The sequence below is a fragment of the Opisthocomus hoazin genome, chromosome 3, assembly GCF_030867145.1.
Source record: "Opisthocomus hoazin isolate bOpiHoa1 chromosome 3, bOpiHoa1.hap1, whole genome shotgun sequence".
In the NCBI taxonomy this organism is placed as follows: domain Eukaryota; kingdom Metazoa; phylum Chordata; class Aves; order Opisthocomiformes; family Opisthocomidae; genus Opisthocomus; species Opisthocomus hoazin.
Genome location: NC_134416.1, coordinates 63,592,235 through 63,614,775, shown reverse-complemented (window position 1 = coordinate 63,614,775; position 22,541 = coordinate 63,592,235). Strand labels below are relative to the sequence as shown.

The window sequence follows — 22,541 nt, the reverse complement described above, 5'->3', positions numbered from 1 at the left end:
GATTATTGACTCTACTGAGTTCTTAGGATCATCTTTCTTCAAATCACTGTAGCACATACGTATATATCCAGAAAATATGATTCATCATTATATTTGAACAGAAATTTAAATTCCAAAGAAATAAATAGATATCTTATGACAATTGACAGATCAGTAACTAAGTTTTAAATTGTATAGACATTCTAATTCCAATTTTATTGTTATGTTCTTTCCCTGAGACAAACACCTAATTTAAGCTTTATCTTTTGGATGGATGAAATTCCTATTTTAATTACAAGAAATATAATTAAAAAGTAAAAGACTCCAAGCTGTTTAACTGGAATTCTGAAGCTTCTCTCTCAGCCCCCAGTGTCTATATGACAAATCATTTATTTATTCAGGTAAAATAAAGTTCACTCAACTCTTCTAAACCTGCAGTAGCTTTGCTCAGGTGATGATTAGAGCTCCTCACATGTTTCCTCAGAACTGGGTTGCCCATTCATGTTGATTGCACTACTAACTCTGCTGTTAGCAAGCAACCAGTCTCCCTTGTGGAGGGATGTTAGGCTTTTAACATACCCGAGAGGGAAGTTATGACATCAGTTAAGGTGACGGTGGCTGCTGAAAGCTACTGTAAGGCTGAGATCCCTCTCTGCAGGACTTAGCATGGTCTATGAAACCAGGAAAGAGTTAACAGGGTAACTGTTTTCCTTACTATGTGAAAGTCTAAATTGTTTCCTTTCAATGTTAACATGAAAATGCCTGCCTGTCACTAACAAAAGTTCATCGACAAGGTTCACTCTATTACTTATTAAATTAATGGTATGCAAAATCAGAAAGGGTTTTCGAATAGAAATTTTTTTATACAGAGTGAAAGAAAGTGTAAGAAAGTCACCAGGTTTGGATTGGACCCCTTCGCTTTCTAAACTGTTTCTCAGAAAGGAGCCTAGGTGTAGATGGATCCAGAACTGACCTTAGACAATAACGGTTTATGTCTAAAGGATATGTTCAGCAGCAGTTCACATTTTAAAGAAAGAGAGAATCACAGGAACTTAGCAGGTATTAATCACTGGTTACCTTAACATTTACAGAGTGATTAAAAAGAATTCACTGTTACAGTCACAGTAATAGAATGTTATGCTTTGAATCGATTCACACACACACACACACACACACACACACACGCACACATACTCATAAAAACTCCCTTCAAGTTCAGTGAAATACTCACTTCAGATCAAATGATTTCTCAACAGGTGAAGGCTGAGTCTTATGCAGATCAGCCCAGGAAGTTGTCGAGTTACTCTGAGAGGCGTCCCAGTCAGTGAGAGTTACTGGGCACAGCCCGCTGCAGACCAGAAGAGCTCAAAGGGCTCTCCTTGGTACCTCTGTTTATAGCGTCTCGAGATGATTGACTTTAGGCATTAGTGATTTTCCATCCTGGTCATGATCCCCATGACATAATCCAGATATTTAGACAGTAACTACACAATTCCAGTACTTCCCAGAACGTACAGTTCTGCTACTCATGCCAGCTAACTGTTCTTGCAGTGTAAGAAAGAATGCTGGCAGTTTCTGGGATCACCAGATGTGAAGGGGGAGCTGCACCACCACACCTTCACATGTCACATCTTACTTATATTACATTCTGTGACAAGATTCAACATTCTCAGTAAATGTACGTATCTTGTTTGCCAACTGCCAGCAATGTTCTTACACTTTTCTTACACCTATGTCTATTTAATTCTGGCTTGGTGAATGAAACGTCACCTCTTCTGTATTGCTAGAAAGCCAGTGAGAAATAGCAATAGTAAAAAAGCTCTTTTTCCAGGTGACAAATGATAACATATGATTGAATTACAATTACACCTTTTCAGTTTCCACAGCTTTTAGCAGACTGTCCTTCTCCTCTTCCCATTTTTGTTTTGCACCCACTATACCTCAGCCTGTGCAGAGCTGACGTCAGACCATGACTCAAAAGTAGGATGCAACCATTCTTACTAAATAGCAGCTCTCCCCAAATGTTCTTGTTGCTTAAAACAAACAAACAAACAAACAAACAAGAATGATAAAAATTGCAGAAGATATGAAATTGTGATCTTAGTTTATTTTTATTCCCTCACTCAATTCTAACATCCAGTTTTAGACAAGAAAATCAAGTTTTGCAAAAATGCTTGAGGTAAGAACACCAGAAAGAAATCTTTGTCAGACTGTTTTTGATACCTAATTTCATAAATAATTAAATAACCGTTACTAAGAACACAGTGCTATTAAAAAACCTTAAGCTCTACAATATCATCATGTTTGCTTTGATCTGAGAAAAAAAATATTAGGCAATCTAACTGCTTCTTAAAGATGAAACTGTATATAATTTTTTTATTATGTGTTCATTTCCAGTCTGATACAGAAGCTATATTACTTGTACTGAAGTATTTAAGAGGAAATGATCCTCAAGAAGTTTTCAGGAGATCACCCTCAAAAGATGGAGAAGCAACTCTGAATAACCACACAAAAATCCATCTGCTTAGAAAGTGTACAACAATACTTTACTGTAGAGTATAAGGCCTTCTAAATGTGTCAAGGTGGAATAATGAATGGACAGTTTTCCAGTGTTACTTCAAGCCCGTTAATTTCAAGTTTGAAGGTCTGTGATACTAGAGGTTTTTTGTATTTTTTTGGAACCAGCTGATTTGCCCCAGATGTCTGCACATAAATACAGTAAACAGTGATTCAGTTTTACCCAAAGTACCAGAGCTCATGTAAACATAAATCAGAATGGTTGCCTTTGCAGACCATGTTCTGCTCTACTTTTGTTCTCTGACCCAGCAACGCTATCTAGTCATATTTTCTTATATTACTATGTATGCAGAAGAATCACATTTCCTCATTCACCATGTTTTGTGTTCTGGCCACGAGATTCCTGAATGTCTAAGTAAGATCTGCAGAGCTAGTCAGAATTTACTTTCCTTCCTTTCCAGAAAAAAATTTGTTAAAAATAAGTGACAAAGGTATAGACAAGAGTTTTTCAATTTCCACATAGGAACATTCGCTAAATTTTCTTAGACTGGATGAGGAAGAAGAAAGAGGGAGAAACAACTTTTCTAGAGATGTCAAAATTTTCTGTCTAAAGGAGGCAATTATAGGAGAAAAAGAAAATCTGTCAACCAAAGGTATATTTATTCCTCAACTTACTAATTTTATAGTGGAAAATCTAAAATTTTGTTGAAGTTTTTGAGGTGTGGGTTGTTGTGTTTTTTTTAAATTTTATCATTAACAAGATACATTAAGTCTGACAAAATGTCATATTTTTATTTTACCATTTAGGATTTCTCAGAAATCTTCTTGACCTGGAGCTAATATTTGTTGTAACACTAAGTTATAAATTATCTCACCATAAACACATGTTCCATAGTCATTACATAACTGTTATTGTAATTCAAAGTTCTTGTTTATTGCCAAAATCTCCTTATTTCTTTACAAGAACACAAGGAATGCACAATGAATATTTGAATTATTGTTCAAAATTTCCTAAACTGACTTAAGATAAAACTTAATTTCTATGAAAACAGTATAATCTGTTGCATAATTATTCCACTAGATTTTAAGGGCCTTCTTTTTCTTTTTTATGAGGAATTATTGGTATTATATTTTTCAGCTTACCATAAAAACCTAACACTAGCTAGCAGACAAAAATTAACTATTGTATACACTTTCAAGAAAAGTAAAATGTCTTATTTCACAAGTCTCTCAAAATACGTAAGGATATAAAACAATACCATGGGTATGTGTTTTTTTCTCACCATGAATATTTTATGATTCTTGAAACTAAATTATTTGAGGGAAAAAAAGGCTGGAGGGCAAAATCCAGGCCTTAGAAACTCTCTTCTTTGACTAACTTCTGTGACTACTTCTGTGACCACTCTAAATTAATCACTTGTTTCCCTGATTAATCTCTAAACAGAAGGCGTATCCCTTTCACTTGCAAAATACTCTCACACAAAATGAATTACCTTCCCACCACCTTGGTTACTTGCCAGGGAGTACTTTGTTTTTCCACTAGGAAAAGGAAAGTCAGCTTGTATTTTCCTTGCTAGAGCCTTCTGCATTTTAATTCTGAGCTCTGAATGAACATCAGAGAGGCCTTATGATGTTTTGCACAAAAGTGCCTGTGTTCGTAGTTTCACTCGGGGCACCCAAAATAGCATGCAGTAAGCAGTGTCGTATTGTGAGTTTTCAAAACTAAAAGCAGAAGTGACTTATACTGGCAGGAAGCTGTAACTCCTAAAGTTTTCCAAGGAGCTGTGAAGTAAAAGAGGACTGCTTACTTCTCTGCATCAGATACTGAATTCAACTTTTACAATATCCATTTCTTTAAATTTAGAGGGCCCTGAGGTTACACAGGTAAGAGCTTTATATTTTTTAATTATCTTCAAAAATCAAATTTAAAACATTTAGACGAGTGTCTGTGGTGCAAAAACCACAAATGGCAAAGACAAACCCAGGAGCCACTTAAAACATCTAGAAGTCATCTATTTGTATTGTTTCCTCGTAGTCCACAGATTAACTTCTATAGCTGTGGAAGTCCAACTTTCTAAGTTGCGTTTACCAGAGGAAATTCTTACTACGCCTGTTTTGTCTTCAACTTACTCACTAAAGTTTTCATGATGATTATCAATCTGTTTTTGCAAGATCCCCACCACCAACCAACTGCTTGTGATTGCTCCATCTACGCTCGTTGAAGTGTTTGTCACTAAAATGTGCTTGCAATTTCTGAGGGCGACATCAAGAGTGAAAAGTCTCTTGTTTTACAGGAACACTTAGAAATGCTCCCTGGTTTGCTACTCTCCATTCTACTGTAGCAATAATAGTCTTTTTTTTTTTCATGTCCTAGCTTTACTTTCACATCTCTGTTCCCATTTCTCTTTATAATCCCACACCTAGAAACTGCCAATTCTTTCAGACCACAAAAAAGGGACGCCTCTATTTTTGTTGGATCTCAAGTACGAAATCACAATCTGTTAATAAATAAGATGTTCAAAGAGCAATGCTGTATATATACTATCGAAATACTTGTATTACATGTTTCTTTCATAAGCCTTCTATTAGGAGGTATAACTACAGTTTATTTTTCATTTTCATACTCCCCGATTATACTGTAGTCAAGAAACAGCTGATAGAATATAACCCAGAGATATTTAATAATTGTTGATTAGTTATTAAAATGCTGAATGTCTGTCAGCTTGTTCATTTCTACAAATTATATTGGTATGAAACTGATAGGAAATACATGGCATTTAGATTATACTAATATTTTTAATAGGTTGTAATTTAGAATCAGTGCAAAAGCACTCCAGATAGATAAGATACTTTTAATTTATATGAGGATAAATTTGCACTAAGGTGCAAAAATTGATCTGTAGACTCAATTTTAGGAGTTATAATGATACATTTCAACATTCAGCATTTTTCTGTTAGAAGTGTTGAACCAAGCACTTACATAAAATTAATATAGGGATGTGTCTGGAGTTCAGAATTTCTGCATTTTTACAGACTAAAAAATGCATTAGTGTAAGAGCTATCAGACAATGAACATCCTTTCCTGGAATTATTTTTAGGTAAAGGAGGGAGGAAGAAAGAGGGACTTGCCAACAAAATAGTCTTAGAAAAGTAGCTTAAAATTCAATAAAAAAATTACAAAAGTATTATGGTAAGCCATGCATTTTTAGAACCAAAATGTAACTATTTTAACATAATGTTAGGTAATTTACAAAGTTATAATGCACATTTTATGTTCATAACTGCTAAAATGTAGAATATTTTAAAAATTAACTCAATATGTTGCCTCTCTGTTTCAGAATGCTTTACAACTACTAACCTGAAGTAAATATCCAACAATATCAGCACATTTTGACATTGAAATAAGAAAGCAATATTTGATATGCTATACAGGCAGATTTTAATCATATCCATGGTTTAAGCTACATGTTGCTTCTTATCATTGCCCATTGTTTTATTTGCTTTGATACTTTATAACTCTCTGGGGTCAAATTTCCATTGTGTAGTCTTTGCATTGTGTGCACTGTAAATATTCTTGGAAACTTCTTGTTTGCTTAATCAGAAAGATTTCTGGTGCTAAAGTAAGAACGATGTAACAGAATGTGTTTCTTATCCGTCATTTCAATCTTCTTAATCCAGTGAAATACTTGTTTCTCAAGATGAAATAATCAAAAGGCCAGAGAAGCATGTAAGGTAGGCTCAGCTATTCTGGCTATATTGAGTATTGTGGGAGGTTTCATTCTTCTAAGTAGACAAGGTACTTACCCGTTACAGAGGAAGTTGATGAGGATGGAGCAATGTCAACAAGACCACATGGGACAGACCTGGGAACATAACTGTGTTTTGGATAGACAGATCTAGGTCTCCTCTCCACAGCTGCATAGCCTGTAGCGTAAAAGGAATTGCAGTTGCTGCTGCTAACAAGCTGCAACTGTTAACAATGTTTGCAAAAGGACATTACTCCCAGGCTTTCTATCAGGGACACAAACAGTGAACACCTTGTAAACAGAAGGTGTTATTAAATTAGAATCCCTTATTCTCAGGCCTCTGACCTAACTGTTAAATAAAACTCATTTTGAGATAACAAAATTAGAAACATTCAAATAAACAGCAACATAAAGGGTATTGGGAAAAAAAAGGAAAAAATAAAGAAGTAAAACCTCAGGAAAAGACTTTGTGTCTGTAAATATAGTACTGGAACTGAAAATGCAATAATGTCTGAAATAAGATTGCTAAGACTATCTTAAGGGAGAACTCTAAAGTTAATACATTCTGATTCTATGTTAAATTATTGGAGGACAAACTCTTTTTTGCATTGGCACATTTTTTTTTTCCAACTTGTGAGTGACAGTTGTTGCAACTTTAAAATTGCTAACTAAACATTAGAGGAAGTGTAAGCTGTCACTTAACATTTTCTTGCTTTACTTATTACATGGAATTATGACACAGTGAAAGCCAAAACACATCTCAATAAATTATAAACTATAAATAACAAAAGAAGAACTGAATTCAGTGTGACTGAGCACTGTCTTTATGTATTTATTCTGATTCAAATCTAGCCAGAATAGAATTTCTCTGCAAAATAAACTCTTTTAGAATTTTACAGATCTTTAAGACAGTCAGCAGTAAATAACATGGGTAAATAAACCAGCAATTTGATGTTCTTAAAGTTTTATTTTGATTGACAATTTTCTGTTTAAAGCATTTTTTACAACTATATTAGGCAGTATTATATGTTGTTGTTATATGAATAAATATTTTAAATGCCTTGCCCTCATTCTTATGCAGCATAAAGAAGGTTTGTGGCTATGTTGTTAACATTCTGATGGTGTAGCCAAAGTTTAGTTACAAAGACTACAAAAATTAAAGGAGATTTAAAGAGACAATGCTTGGCAATGGTAAAGAAACTACGGTTACACACTCCTTTGCCTCTAAAGATACTTTTCAGAATGGTGAATAGGATATGTAGAATATGTGGGGAAAAATCTACATGGCAACACGGTAAATTTTTCACTGCTGCAGTTCATAAGTTGAAGGGGGATGATGCCATCTCTCAAAACAGGTCAGAAAAAAACTGGATCAAAAGAATTTACAAAGCCAAGTGCATTTATTTAGTGCCTCTCTGACAATTTTACACTGTTAAAAGAGGTCTAGATATCCAAAACAGATTATATCAGGAGATGGAACAACGAGGTCTATCTTCTATTGCTATGTAAACAGACTGTGGTTCTCTGGAGGTCAAGTGTCACAAGTGAACAAAGCTCACTTCCTAGGTGTTTTACCTATGGTGACAAAACATGGGAGCCAAAAACCGAACAGATGTGAATCCTTGTTAAATTGTTAATATGTGATTTCTGAATGATTGGAAGAACTCTGAAAATTTCAAGAAAATTGCCAACAAACTTCATAAATAAAGCTGAGAAAATCATAATACAGCAGCATGTAAGAATTTATACAATCAAAAAATACTCTGAATATTCTCTGTATATTTTTTGAAATTTATTGAAAACAGTAATACAAGCACATATGTCCATACATAAACCCATGTTCTCTGTTACATGTTGGCCTGAGGAGTATGAATGTGTACACTGCTACAGAAGGTTCCAAGTGCCCTCACTCATTTGCACATATTTTTGAGAAAACGGGCAGCAATGAGGAGTAGTCCTAACTTTGGGTCCCTTTTGACTTATCCATGATATATGAGGTGATATAAAACAGGATTTTTTTCTCTAAACAGTGCAAATTCCTTCTCTCTTTCATCCTGCAAATGAGGAACACAAAAAGAGACTATTATCCAATGGTCTGTGAGCTGCCACTATGGGTCACACAATGCCCTTTGCAGGAGCCTCAGCTTCCCATGGAGTGCACAGAAAACTGGAGGGAAAAGACGAAGGGAGAGTAGGACACTTGTCAGTGCAGTGCAACTTAAACATCCCTGTCTTTGCTAGCAAATTGGGAAACCGTGCTAGTTTCAATTACTGCCCTGTTCATCTTCAAATGGCTGATCTTTCACCCTGTCTTTCTCCACAAGATGCAGATTGCCATCAGAGAAGATTAAGGGCATTGCTGGTGCTTGTTTTATGAATCACTGTGATATATACTGGCTGGACAGAAATTTACCCTTAATGGTAATTCCTAATGGTAGATGAGCTAGAATGATTTATATTGCTTTATATCCCATGAGGTACCCCTGGAAAATGAAAAGATGTTTCCAGACAAATTAAGACGACAACCAGACTTACAAAACGAAAATGTGGTAAGTGTATTGGTTTTCCCCGAACATCAAATTTAGCATATAAATTGAATTGGTTTCAAATGCCAGATCATTAGATAGCTGGTGTACACAGCATTTTCACAAAAGACTGACCCATAAAATTTATAAATAGCACTTGGAAATGTCACATAAACTGTTCTGATTGCTCAGCTTTTGGTATGTGCACTTCCTGGAGTGTGCAAAAGTTACAAAATAAAACCCATTTTCTGGTGCCTTACATGTAATATTATTCTACTCAATTCCTGATCTCAGCTTTTTTTTTTAAGTGATCATCTTATATAAAGGATTTTTCCCACTTAAAGGTTATAGGAAAGCAGAACCGAGACTCAGACTGTCATGGCTTAAGACCTATTCGACAGTTTGGAGACTAAATGGACTCAGTTACTTGAACATTTTAATCATAGCTATAGAAAGTTTTTACAAGTGACACAACTCCCCTGGTCTGCGTGGGGGGGAAATGGTGCCCCTGAGAAGAAGGTCAGGCTGGTCTGCTCAACAGTTTCCACTGTGTGGTGCACAGTGCAGGATGAGGATGTGGGGGTCTCTGGAGCCTCTCTGGTTCCTTCTTAGAGTCCTTCCGCATGTACCCAAACAATTTCTCCTCTCACATAACCTCAGGGTCTCTCCCCCATGTACCGCTGAAGTCTCTCCCTGAGCAAACCCAGTCCCATCAATTATTGGTTCCACAGGCAGTCACTGACTGGGATCCCACAACTGAATGCCCTTAGCACCCCACACCAGCCAATGGACATGGCACTGGCTGTGGCCAGGCCCCTCTGGACTTCTGTCCTCTGCTGGCAGCTTCTGCAGCCACGGGGAGGCTGAATGTGTATGAGGTGTTTCGCTGTTCTGGTGACAGGGCTGCTCCCCTGCACAGTGGGGTTCATGTCCTGGCAGATCCAGCTGTTCACATATGGACAGGTAGCAAATCCCTCGGGAGACACATCAGTAGGAGTAGAAGCAGCTAACACAGAGCAGTGCTGCAAGCTGCAAGCCAAGCGAGCCTGAAGCCCCCTGAGGTGCTAACCCAAGGCGAGATACTGAAACGTCCTCTCTTGATGGCCAGGGCTAGATAGCTCCACCAACAACATCTGAATGGCCAGACAAGTAACCGCCTGCTCTTAGCAACCAGTATTAACAAAACAAAATAAAAATTTTGTATTGCACTGAGTCCTTAAAACCAAGCCAAAGAATGAAGTTACTTAAAAAAAAAAAAAAATCTTGGTAGATAGTATTGTTTATTTCCTGAAAATGAAACTACTTTCTCAGAAGCATTGAAAATTTAAAGCAAGAACTTACCCGCAAATGTAGTATCTACAAGCATGTATTTGTTGCATGAAGCATTCAAAGAAACTCTGAAATATAAATACAATCACATTTTCCTGATATATTATACATACTGGAAATGTAAATAATTCAAAGCTGTGAATAACTGGTAGGTTGTCATAAATCATGGATTTTTGCTTTTCTGTCTATTGGGGTTTTTATTGCATGGTTTGCCTTTTTTTTTTTTCCTGTATTTTCTGATAGATAGTCTCTCCAGAATAATAGCTGATTTCCAAATGGAGAAATACTGCTTAAGTCTGGGCTACTATAACCTGATTCAGTCCATTTTGTTTCAAATGAAAACAAGGCAGCACAGCAAAAAGTGTTGCATCATAAAAATGATAGACTGTCTTCCTGAGTATTGTTAATGACAAAATGTCAGAGAGAGTAAAAAGTCTACTATTTCAGTAGCGTATCTGAAGACCAACTCTGCAGGAACAGTTTTAGTGGCCTTTCACAAGCAGCAGCTTTAGATTTCTAGGAATTTGTGACTGTTGTGAGTAAGGCTTTCTCTTTTTTAAGTCTCGGTATGTTGCAGCAATGCTCACTATACCTGAATCAGGGGAGAAAGATGAGCCTACAGGCTCACTTAACAGAAGTTGTTGAAGAATGAACTGATGTCAGTAAAAGACTGGAAGTGTTCACTTGTAATGCTTGAAAAATGTGAGAGTTTTAATATGTATGTAACAAAATCCCAGAAAGATATACACTGAGGAAATTTTTTTTTTAATTTTTTTTGACATCCAGAAGAAACATGTTTACTTTCTTTGTACACTAAGACATAGTATTTATGATTTATGTCATAGAATTATAGAATGGTTTGGCTTGGAAGGGACCTTAAAGATCACCCAGTTCCACCCCCCCTGCCATGGGCAGGGACACTTTCCACTAGACCAGGTTGCTCAAAGCCCCACCCAACCTGGCCTTGAACACTTCCAGGGACAGGACATCCACAACTTCGCTAAGCAACCTGTTCCAGTGCCCCACCACCCTTACAGTAAAGAATTTCTTTCTTATAGCTAATCTAAATCCACCCTCTTTTGGTTTAAAGCCATGACTGCTTGTCCTATCACTACGTGTCCTTGTAAATAGTCCCTCTCCAGCTTTCTTGTACGCTCCCTTCAGGTACTAGAAGGCTGCTAAAAAGTCTTCCCAAAGCCTTCTCTTTTCCAAGCTGAACAACCACAACTCTCTCAGCCTTTCCTCACAGCAAAGGTGTTCCATCCCTCTGGTCATCTGTGGCGCTCATCTGGACCTGCTCCAACAGGTCCATGTCCTTGCATTACTGAGGGCTCCAGAGCTGGATGCAGGACTCCAGGTGGGGTCTCATGAGAGCAGAGTAGAGGAGCAGAATCACCTCCCTCGACCTGCTGGCCACCCTTCTTTTGATGCACCCCAGGATACGTTTGGCTTTCTGGGCCGCAAGCGCACATTGCATATTATACATACGCTAGTATGATACTGTAGTAGTATGACATTTTGATAGTAATCACACTGATCATTAAACATAGTGATCACATGGGGGAAAAGCATTCTGCTAATCAACTCTGTTAAGCAGGGATTCAAAATGTGTGAGAAAAAGTTTTCTGAAGAATTTTTTTTTAATATGCTGGAAAACATGAAGAAATGTCATTTCCTTTGGATAACATTATTCCTCTTGTCTGACCTAGACACAAACGATTTCTAAAAAGTGCTTATATTATAATTTAAAGTAACTTCTACCAAGAAGAAAAAGAGTGTGTTTTAGAAGAATCTCTAACATTATAATAAGTTAGTTAATCTATGAAACATCTTTGTTCTGGTCTAATTTCTTTTACTGGAATCATCCATCTCTATCTAAAATACAAAGCATACCTAACAGAGGAACTGTGAGCTGTACTCTTAAGTGTGAATTACTACTAACATATTTAACAAGATGTACTTTGATCTTTGCTAATATCAATATGAACACAGAAGTGAAAGAATAAAATATTTCTGTGGGGATGGCACTAAGCTTGAGAATGCAGTTCATCTGACCTGTTTGTAGATGTCTTTTAGTAATTTATTAGCTTAGGTTAATTTTCAATATCCTCTCTAGACAGAAAGGGAATGATTTAGACTTCATGTGTTGGTTACCTTTCTTACAAGGCAATAAAACACTTACACCATTTTCTTTCCATTTACAACTGAGAAAGCCTGTATAGCTGTGTTACACCAAGTCTTTAACTTCCAGGTGCTTAAAATAATAAATACAGTCTTAAGAAAATATGGGAGCCTCAGGCTTTGTGTTATTAAATACAAAAATGTTATCTATGTATGAAAGAATAAACATTCACAGGCATGGAAAAAAAAAATATATAAACTCTTAGGTTGTTAGTAGACCTATAGTATCTGAGCATAGAATAAACACTGTAATATTTCATCTTGTAGTCACAATTTTTCAATAAAAATGAACTTTATTCCACATTATGTTCCGTTCTTCTGGTAATAAAATTAATTTTTCTACCTCATTTAGTGGTTGTACTTAGCAGGCAATGATTCTAGAAGTAGAATTAATTCACACAAATAATATTAATATTGGTAATGTAATAAAAGAATAAAAAATGTAACAACCAAAGCTGAAAAAGGGAAAATTAAACATTTTGGACATTGTCACTTTGACCAAGGCTATGATATATGTTGTCAAAATGACAGTGGGTACCTGTAGCAGAACACTGGATATTTTTTACTCAGCAGAAACTGTGAATAAGTTTGAATTAACTGAGACAGAGAGGCTACAAATTGATTTCTTGATTCATTTAGGACACGGTCAGAGGTAGCATATAGGAAACCCCAGAGAGAAGAGAACAGTGTTATTATTTCCTTACTTAATAGGTGTAAAAGGCTGGAACTCTGTCAAGTGGTGGCAAGTTCATCCGTGTAAAAGACAATGTAAGGCATTTGCCCGTCAGACACATCGATTACTTGATGCAAGGGAGAACCATAGGTGACAGCCTCAGCAGTTGCTGATGGCTTGCTGCCTCCTGCACCTGGAGGAAGGAGATAACCAAGGAATGCTGAGCCAGCCCAGTCCTGCTGCCAGTCACACCACCAAGCTCAGGCATGCAGCCCACAGTTGCACTGCTGACGAATCACAGGAGGTTTACTAGTCACAGCCTCCTCAGTCTTGCCCTATATTAAGAAGTCAACACTTACTTAAAAATTGGTTCAAACTCAGTTCATAATTAGTTAAAAATCAGTTCCAAAAAAATCAGATTTAAAGTTGTATATTCTCACATCCCTCTCTCAAGACAGGAAATGGATTTAAAGAAACTACCCTTTTCAAACTTTGAAAAACTAAAATGTTAAACCTTATGCTGTTCACGTGCAAAACCCACAGTTTTTACTCCTAAACACCAACGTATTTATAAACAATGGTCATAAAATAACAGAGAAATATTTTTTTATTTAAAAATAAAGTTTCATTCAAGTATCTTGCACTGAAGTCACAATGACTTTATGACTTCTCGAGGGCATACCTCAATAGTAATTGACTTAGATCTTCAGGACTTCTCTATTACATAGCTAGCTATAGAAATATAAGTGTAAGTTTTCATAAAGATCTGTGTATTTATCACTATTTACCATTTATTTAAAAAATAATCTACATATATAAAAAGGAAACAATTTGATGGCGTACTCGTTAAATCACATAAAAGCCTCTTAATTTGCAAACATATGTTGGGGTTGTCTTTTGATCATTTATAAGGTCACAACCTGGCTGTACAGCAATAGTCCACCAGTCATACTAATGGTGTGTTAAAAAAATGTCTTTTTTAGTGTTGGAAATTATTTTACAAGTTGAACTGCTGAAATACTTCTATAAATGCAGTAACTGTACATATATTATGTTTTGTTTTCCAGTATTCATAATGCCCTCTAAATTTCCCATTTCTAAATCGGTATATTTTTAATATAATATCTTTATCTTGTATCATTCTTGTAGGTTACGATTATAGCAGGGGAATCTTAAACCATGTTTTGAGTTTAATTGGTCATTTACTGATAACCTGAAGAAAAACTGAAAGATGTCAATTTACTCCATTAAACTCAGCGCAGCCTAAGACCTCTTTCTATACGCAACAAGAAAGACAAGAATAATCTTGATTATCAGATCGGTAAAGTGATTAAGCTCCAAGTAGTTTCTGTTTTGCACTGGTTCTTGTATTGAGCCAATCATTGTGATATTAATGTATCAGAAAATTTTGCTAAAATCTTATCGAAAAGCATTATCTCGAAGTATGAATTTTCTTTCAGTACTGTTCATCCCTCTGTTCCCTACACAGAAAACCCCTGATTATCTTGGGGATGTTGTCTAACCATTTTAATGAGGAATGAGCATTTGGACTTAGATGTAGTGAGGTTGGAAATAGTTCTTCGATATTGGATTAAGCAACCAAAAAAAATGCACACTAGACAAGAAAAAGCTCTGTGACATTAAGAGATTAACCTTAGCCTTGAAAAGAGACAGTACCATCTTCTTTAAGGAGCTGAAACCGTAAACATCCTGTAAGCATCCCAGTCTCTGTCCTACATTATCAGGAATGTTGTCCCTTCAAACCTCCTCTACCGTACAAGTAGTAAATAACCTGGCAACTAATTTTTTGTTGTTGTTGTTTCCACCCCTTCCCCCCCTAGTTTGTTCGGTTAATAGCATATGATTTCTTCATTCAAACAACAAACAGGAAAGGCTGACCAGGGGCAACAAAAGTGTCTGGTGTTAGAAAAGAGGGAAAAGGCAGCCTAAAGTTGAGGTGCTACTGAAAAAAATTAAGTTGAACTATAAGCTATGAAACATAAATTATCCTTTCAGAGGACTGCAAAAGAGCAAGGTCATCCTCTGAGGGGGTAAAAAGGGATATTCTTACAATTCATTTATCATTTAACACAAAAAGAACTGAATTTTTAATATAGAACAATGTTCTACTGAGAGCTAGTGAAGGAAGTGCTCTTCAAGGTTAAGGGCTTTCATTGCAGATGAAGTGTGTGGCCTATATACTGAATCAGTTGTTGTTTCCACAAAGATGGTGTTGTAAATCCAAATAGACTGAATTGTATGAATACTGATAATAGATCGTATTTTGCTTTAAGATTGCCTTTTCACAAAGCCTGCTTGGTCTCTATTTGATTCTAGCTGCAAATAGGTCAGCATCCAGTTTGATATCAGTATTTGAAAAAAAATAAGTCAAGCGTTGTGATCCACGGATAAACACTCCCTCTAGTCCTGTTTATAGGAACCAACTGGATTTGTATGAGATAACTTTTTTTTTTTCCTTCTGATTCTCTTTAACAGAAAAAGGAATTCCTTTGAAGCATTTCAGAGAATTTGATCAGCTTGGAATTTTTCAGCTTTGAAACAGCTCAGAGTTCAATGATTTTCCCAAGGTAAAACATTTATTTCAAGCAAATTGCAGTTTTAAGCAGTAGTACTGTTCTATTTATTTAGTTTAAATATTACATTCTGTAAAACTCACCTGACATTAAGTAGAGAAAATGACAAGACATCCAAAAAGGCAATTTCAGAAGATCTAAAATCCAATATCTACTTCCAGTTCTAGTTGGCGTGTCACCTCTTTTCTTTTGGAGATTGTGTGTGAACGTTTTATCCATTTGTTTCTTTTAGTTTTGCCTAATCTTTCGTGACACATTCAGCAATGAGGCAACACATTAGATTTATTGCTTACAGCGTACATCTTATTTTCATGTTCTACTACGACAGCTTGGAACACTTGTATTTCTTTGTTAGGAAAATTATGCTTTCTATCCTGTGGGGGTTATTTGTTTTGTTTTCACACGGCTATGCTAGCACTCTTAGCAGGGATAACAGCCCTGGCCCCTTCCCAGAGAGGAGGATTTCTGTGCCGTGCTTAAGATTCCATAGCACCGTGCCAATACTCTGTCCCTGTTTCTACTCCTTTGTTACCACACGGCTGTGAGGGTGAAATAGTACAATAACATAATCGGCATTAGCGAAGTACATTTTGAATCGTATTTCAATAAAGGACAAGGAGGTCACAAAAGAAATTTGAAGGAAAATGAGACGGAAAATATACAGAATATACTTTCCTGGTTAACAGTTGTTGGTAATAACTGCAAGAACTCATGACTAAAATATTTTTAGTCCTCTTTTGTACATCCCATTTGTCTAAATATTTTAATCTTGTTTTTTTTTAACTAATCACTAGTGAAATTGTAATGTGCTACCGAATGAAGTTTCAACCCCAGAATACTGAGAGCATCTCTCTATTCTGCAAATGCTGTCTATAGGAAAATACCCTTTCATCCTTTACGTTGGCAAATGATGTCCTTTGTGAAAGCCGTTAAGTATATTTCTGGTATTTAGACTCTGATTTTAAGAGTGGCCTTTTAGTTCTGAGTGTCCAGAGGACAGACATTTTCTTTAAAACTAACGTTCACTGTTGAAGGCTAAATAGGCTGTAGCACGCACAATACGAAGTTCATATGGTCTGTAACAGCCTTTGAGGGGAAAAAAATACCTAACCAAAAAAACCCATAAAAACTGGTTTTATATCCGAAGTCCTGAATCATAAGACCCCTTATAATAAAAAAAACATTTTTTGTAAGAGACCTCTAAAAGGTCAAAATGTGCTGAACAGTAGTGGAGGCTGGAGCAGGTGGAAGAGAGGAAACCTAGCATTAAGGCAGCTCTGTATTTATCTCCGTTCATGAGAGCTTCCTGGACAAAGCAGAACATACCTACAATCACAAAAAAAACCCAACTCTTCTATTTTTGTATGCGACAGCAAAAGAAATTTATGATAGTGGTGTATCTAACTGTTCCCTGCTTTCTTTCACTTTTGTTAACATTCTTTTTATTTCTCTGGATAGTTTTCTATATCCTGTTGCCTCCCATGCCATTTATCCACTACTTACAAGTCCTGGACAAGGATCTATAAAAGGATCCAAACCACCCGGAATGATAGGTGATAGCGGGCATGACACAAAATGTAAATCTAGTGATAAAGTTAGATAGCAAGATGAGCAGTGGAATTCTACACAGGGAGAAATATAGGTGCCAGTCTGCTTTTTTAACTAAATGTACAAGGGAAACTTTCAGGTTCAACAACCTGTTGAAAGCTGGCATTAGAATTAAAATGCAAGAAAAGAATGAAATAAAGCAACATAAAATATAATAAAGCTGTAGTGGCAATTCCCATCTGGACTGTTTTTTTCACACTTGTAGAATTAAAATGAATAACCTGTGTACCCAGAAATCTCATGAAAAAGAGCTACAGAACTCATTAATCTGGGGAATTAAATTATATAGAATTGGGTCTCTAACACACTGAAGGTAGATTCAATAATTAAAATGTCCCAAGTTACAGGTGTATTCAATGATTAAAAAGTCCCTATCCATTTACTAGTACAAAGTTCCCAAAGAATATTTATGATATTTATATTATTTACCAATGCTATTTAGGAAAGTTGCAGTGCACCAGGCCTGGCTTTACAATTTTAATTGTCAAATTGCTAAATGTTGCATAAAGCAGAAAGCGTGAGGAAGGAGGGCAAAATTAAGCAGACAGAAAAAGAAAACACTGTTCTCAGAGTTAGTAGGTGTTCTCAAATCAATTCAAAGTAAAAGATTTTCAGTTTATGATCAAGAAGCTGAGAAGCAGGGAACTGTCTGAACTAAGAAAATATATAATTATTTTTTACTACTTAATTTTGTTACATCCACCTTGATACCCCTCAGTATAACAGTTGACTCTGACACATTCTTATTTTAATACAACACAATTCAGTGCACCTAAATAAATCATGCTGCCGATGACAAAACGAAGTAATTCATAACATATTCTCCAAGAGGATTCTCCTTCAGTATTGCTCTTCCACTTCTTTCTTGTGACTGGAGCAGTGTCAGTGCAAATTGTACCTGTGGACTGGGAACAATAACAATTGACTGTAGTCCCCTTGTTTTCACTAGCTTGCAAAATTCATACTGTGCTGTCCTCTGTTACTGTTAAATCCAAATGGCTTTCATGGAGTTTAACAGATCAGTTTGGGGAAAGTTTTCAAAATAAACTCATAGTAAATTAATATCATAACTCACAGCCTCTCTTAACATGGAAAGCCCTACTGCTACCGTACACTGGTTTCCTGTTCCTTTTCATTCCCCTTGACATTTTGATTGATTTACTATCCAACATACAACTACTTTTGAGACAACACAGGGTAATCAAAGCTCATTTTTCACTAAGGAATTGACACCTACTCGTTACATATATATATATAATTCCTTAACACTGGACTTTATAGACCTAAATAATTTAAAACCATTACTGACTGGAGGATATGAGTTCTAACTTATGCAAACTAGTGAATTAAGTCTTTGTCCACTCTATTACTATGGCAACTTTATGGACTTCCAGTTTCAGCTAGCTAGCAACGAATTGAAGTCAGAAACTCTAACACACTCCTGAAAGAAGGGGAATTCTGTAGATGAAACTAGCTTTAAAGAAGTGAGATATCCATAGAAACCTATTTCAGTAATTTCTTTCATAAGAACTTCTTTTGGTGGCAAATTTGAACAATCTGATCTAGTGAATCATGGCATCTTTGAGAGCTCATGCATATTCACGTATTTATATGCTTTGAAGTTATCCACTTGTCTGTGTAGGAACCAGAGAATGCTCTCAGGCCTGATGAAGGAAAGGAAGTGTCTACAAAGCAGGCATGGTGATGACCAAGTCCAAGGCCAAGAAGTGGCTTGACAAGTATCCACCCATTTCAATGGAGTTTGAAGTGCTATTTCTTCACTACGAATTTTCACGAGCCACATTGAAGGGATGAACTTTGAAAGCAGTAGCCAAAGTCTTAGGCATCAATTTCACAAAAAATATGCCAATCTCCATGAAAAGGTCTCCCATCTCCTATCCCGGGATTTTCTTAAAATATTATTTGCTAGATGAAACTATTCCACTCCTCTCGCAAACATAGTCATTGATGCAGTGAGGGATAAGAAATACAATCTGTGCTTGTTTTCCTGCTCTTCTCCATGAGTTGTTAGCTGAATTTACAGAGACATATAAAGGTTACCAATATAAATAGCAATACAATTTACTGAAATGGTCATATTTTGCCAACTAAACACCACAAGTCTTTAATTTTTATAGGTGTGTTTCCGAGGTCAAACAGTGGTTATTATATAGTTGCTTCTATTCAAGAAAATTAATACAGATAATGGTACAAAATTAGTCATAGACATTAAATTTTATCCATAAAATACTTTAAAGTTTCATTTGTTGATAGGTTGGTTTTGGTTTTGGTTTTGTTTATTTTAAACTTTACCTTGTTACTTTGTTTCTTTATTCAGAAAATTTACTCATAAAATTAATATTTCACCTTTATGTATTCTTATGTAAAAGAAACACTGAAATCCTGGAGCTGCTGGATCTTCAGACTTGCATCATCTGTTGATAAGTTTGCTGTTTCCAAAGGCCTCATGTTTCTTCCTTAGTGCAACTCCCAAGTCTTCCGTCTCCTGCTTTTCAGCACATTTTTTCATGGATCTTTGAAATTGTTTCAGACTGGTTCTGCCTTCCATTAAACTCTGCTCCTTTCTTGGCTGCAAAACTACTTTTGGGAGTACATGTTATGCCACTTTATCATCAAGGTCTGACAACAATAACTTCTGTAATTTTCTTAATCCATGTTCTTACCACTTTTGTTCCGGAGAAACTACTTTGACCATGCACCTCACTAGTGTCACAACACCAACAGTAACCTTCAGTGGTTTTCAAAAGAAAAGTTGTTTCTTTTGAAACAACTGAGAGAGTACTTAACACTTGACAGAGTGCTCTGTTGCTTTCTACCAGACATGGGGCTCTTGCATTAAATATCTGTGACTCCCACAGAATTCAGTTGAAAGGACACAAAACCATTACAGAAGTAATATTTCTGAATAACTTTGATTGAGGTAAACTGGATATATCTATAGATTATAGCGAAGTCTGACTTTTAAAGCTGAGAAGAAAATCAAAACATGCAAAGGACCTGCCTGCTGATTTCCACAGCTCTCCTCTACTCCAGTGTGCACAGATCAGGTGGCAATTCATCCTGTGAAAGTCGCCCATGAACAGAAAGGCCCCTGGCCCAGTACACTGGTGCTCCTTTCCAGTGCAGGTCTGACTCCATGCCTAGCTTCTTTTGTTCCTAATCACCTCATGAAAATCAAGTCTTGCATTTTAAACATCAAGGTCTTCTAGTCTCTCAGTTCTTGTCACTTTCCACTGACCATTATTCCTACCATATTAGAGTCATCCTAGCCAGATTTACTTTCAGCGTGAACTCCTCCTATTTCTGCCTCTCTCTTCCACTTCCTTCTTGGCTTAAGAAGCTTCTTCAAGTGAAAGAAAAAATAGGAGATGAAGTTTAAAAATGTGGAGTTTGGTTGTGGATTTTAACAGACTAGTAATACATAAAGAACTGAGGATACCTGCTCACTTGGAGGTACAAAAGCTAAGGCTTAAAAAGCACATAAGCAGTCTTGAAATAGCCAAAACTACCCTCTGAATGACTCACAGGTACTCTGGCTCAACAATATAATAAAGAAGAATTTATCTTTTACAATAGATTTCTATGAAGTAAAATATCAAAATCAATCTGTACAGAGAGGTCGGACTGAGGGATAACATTGAACAGAGAAGCAACAGAGGCTCAGCAGGTAAAGAAAAGATAATGACATATAAAGATTAAAGAGATGTAAGAAACTTGGATGAAGATGCGATAAACTGTTATTGCAGATGAGTTGCAGTGGTGAGGATGGAACTCACAGGTGAGCAGGTATTTCATCAATCTTAGGTGCAAACAGAAAAAAAGTTTTTAAATGAGGAATGGGAAAAAAGTAGGGAGGGACCCTGAGTACCTCAGCTTCTATGTGAGAAAGGAGAACTCAATGCAGGCTAGGAAGAGAAAGAATCATGTTGTAATAAGGTAAAAATAGGTTGGAAAATGAAAGAAATGAATGAAAAGTTACAAAGAACAGAACAGAAAATATAGAGAAATAACAAAATATTTTGCCGGCTTCAAGAAAGAACTGGATGTCTGGCTTTTCTCTATCAAGAATATTAGTCTAGAAAATAAGTAGTCTTATCAGCTAACAATAACAATTAGCTGAAGTAATATCAGCTGAATTATGGGGGTTACTTTGAAGTTTTTAGCTTTATTGAATTTTTAATCCAATTTTCCAGTTCTCTCACTGTTGTTTTGTTTTTTTTATTTTTCCGCTCTAAAATAAAATAATACACCTGATGAATGACCTGACTTTAAGGACCTGAGAAAAAAGTGTGTTAAAAAGGCAAAATTTTACAGAAGTGTGTGTGGGGGGGGATGTTCAAGGCACCAAATAATAGCTAGGAACTTTTCAAAGGCTATTACCTACATAGATGTAATACATTATCAAAACCAACAACAACACAGTATCATCCGAACAATGACTTTCAAAAAGGCAAGTCTCAACACAAATTCTAGCAATGTTCCTGACTTTCTCATTAACGGACTTTTAATCAAAAGGGAATTTATAATTAATTGGAATGTCCCAAGATATCTTAATTTGATTTGCAATAAGGACTGTGCTGAATGATAATGGAAGTATAAACAGTATTTTTCCCCTTCATTTTACAGGAAGAGAAATATTGCATGTACCAAGTAGTAAGTTGATCGGAGAAAGTGGAATTTTATTTTATGGATAAGCATGAAAGTCATGGACAAAATTTGTGCTCTGAGATGTCATAGGAAGAAAAGGAAACTTGACTATGAAAAATGTCAAGACCTAGGTACCAGATACCATGCAACTTAGATTTTTTAATTTTTTTTTTTTTTTATCTGAAACTATTCTCTGACATTATGTTAGAATATAGGAATATCAGAGGGGTCTAAAATAATTCATATCCTTTAAAAATAGCTTTAAAGTCAAGGATTTTTGGAGGATACAATGTCAGTAGTTAGAAAAGACATTCTTTTTTAGGATTTTTTTAATGGCTCACATAAAATGTGATTCCATTAAAAAATATTTAAATATACACAATATGCAATTCTGATGGGGTTTGTTGGTTTATACCTGGAATATTTTATTCCACATCTTGAAAAGCAACAGAAAATAAATCCTTTATAAAATTCTTTGGTATGAAATTGATTATACAACACCCCTTATTTGGCCTGCATGACCTAATCCTCTGTTCCTATCCTGTTTTGAATACCTCACTGCCCAAAAAGTGCTTACAAAGTTTAATGGAATTAAATAAGAAAAGTATTGTATTAATATATCTTTGATATATGAGACAGATAAAAAAAGAATGTTAGCCTTTAACATAATTGATAGAATGAGTAAAGAAAGATGATAAGATATATTCCTAGTGCAGAACAG

General features: G+C 35.9%; 1 protein-coding gene across 7 annotated transcripts in view; it reads left to right on the top strand.

Moving 5' to 3' along the window:
• Nucleotides 1–22,541, top strand: part of CDH19 (cadherin 19) — a 153,810-nt gene that overhangs the window by 77,541 nt on the left and 53,728 nt on the right. For 5 of the 7 annotated variants that reach the window (XM_075416536.1, XM_075416535.1, XM_075416534.1 and 2 more), the window contains exon 3: nucleotides 15,447–15,538. The gene's annotated coding sequence lies outside the window, so the exon portion shown is untranslated. Of the gene's footprint in view, nucleotides 1–4,299; nucleotides 4,381–8,719; nucleotides 8,792–15,446; nucleotides 15,539–22,541 lie in introns of those variants that run through there. The other 2 variants (XM_075416531.1, XM_075416532.1) reach the window with 2 other exon arrangements.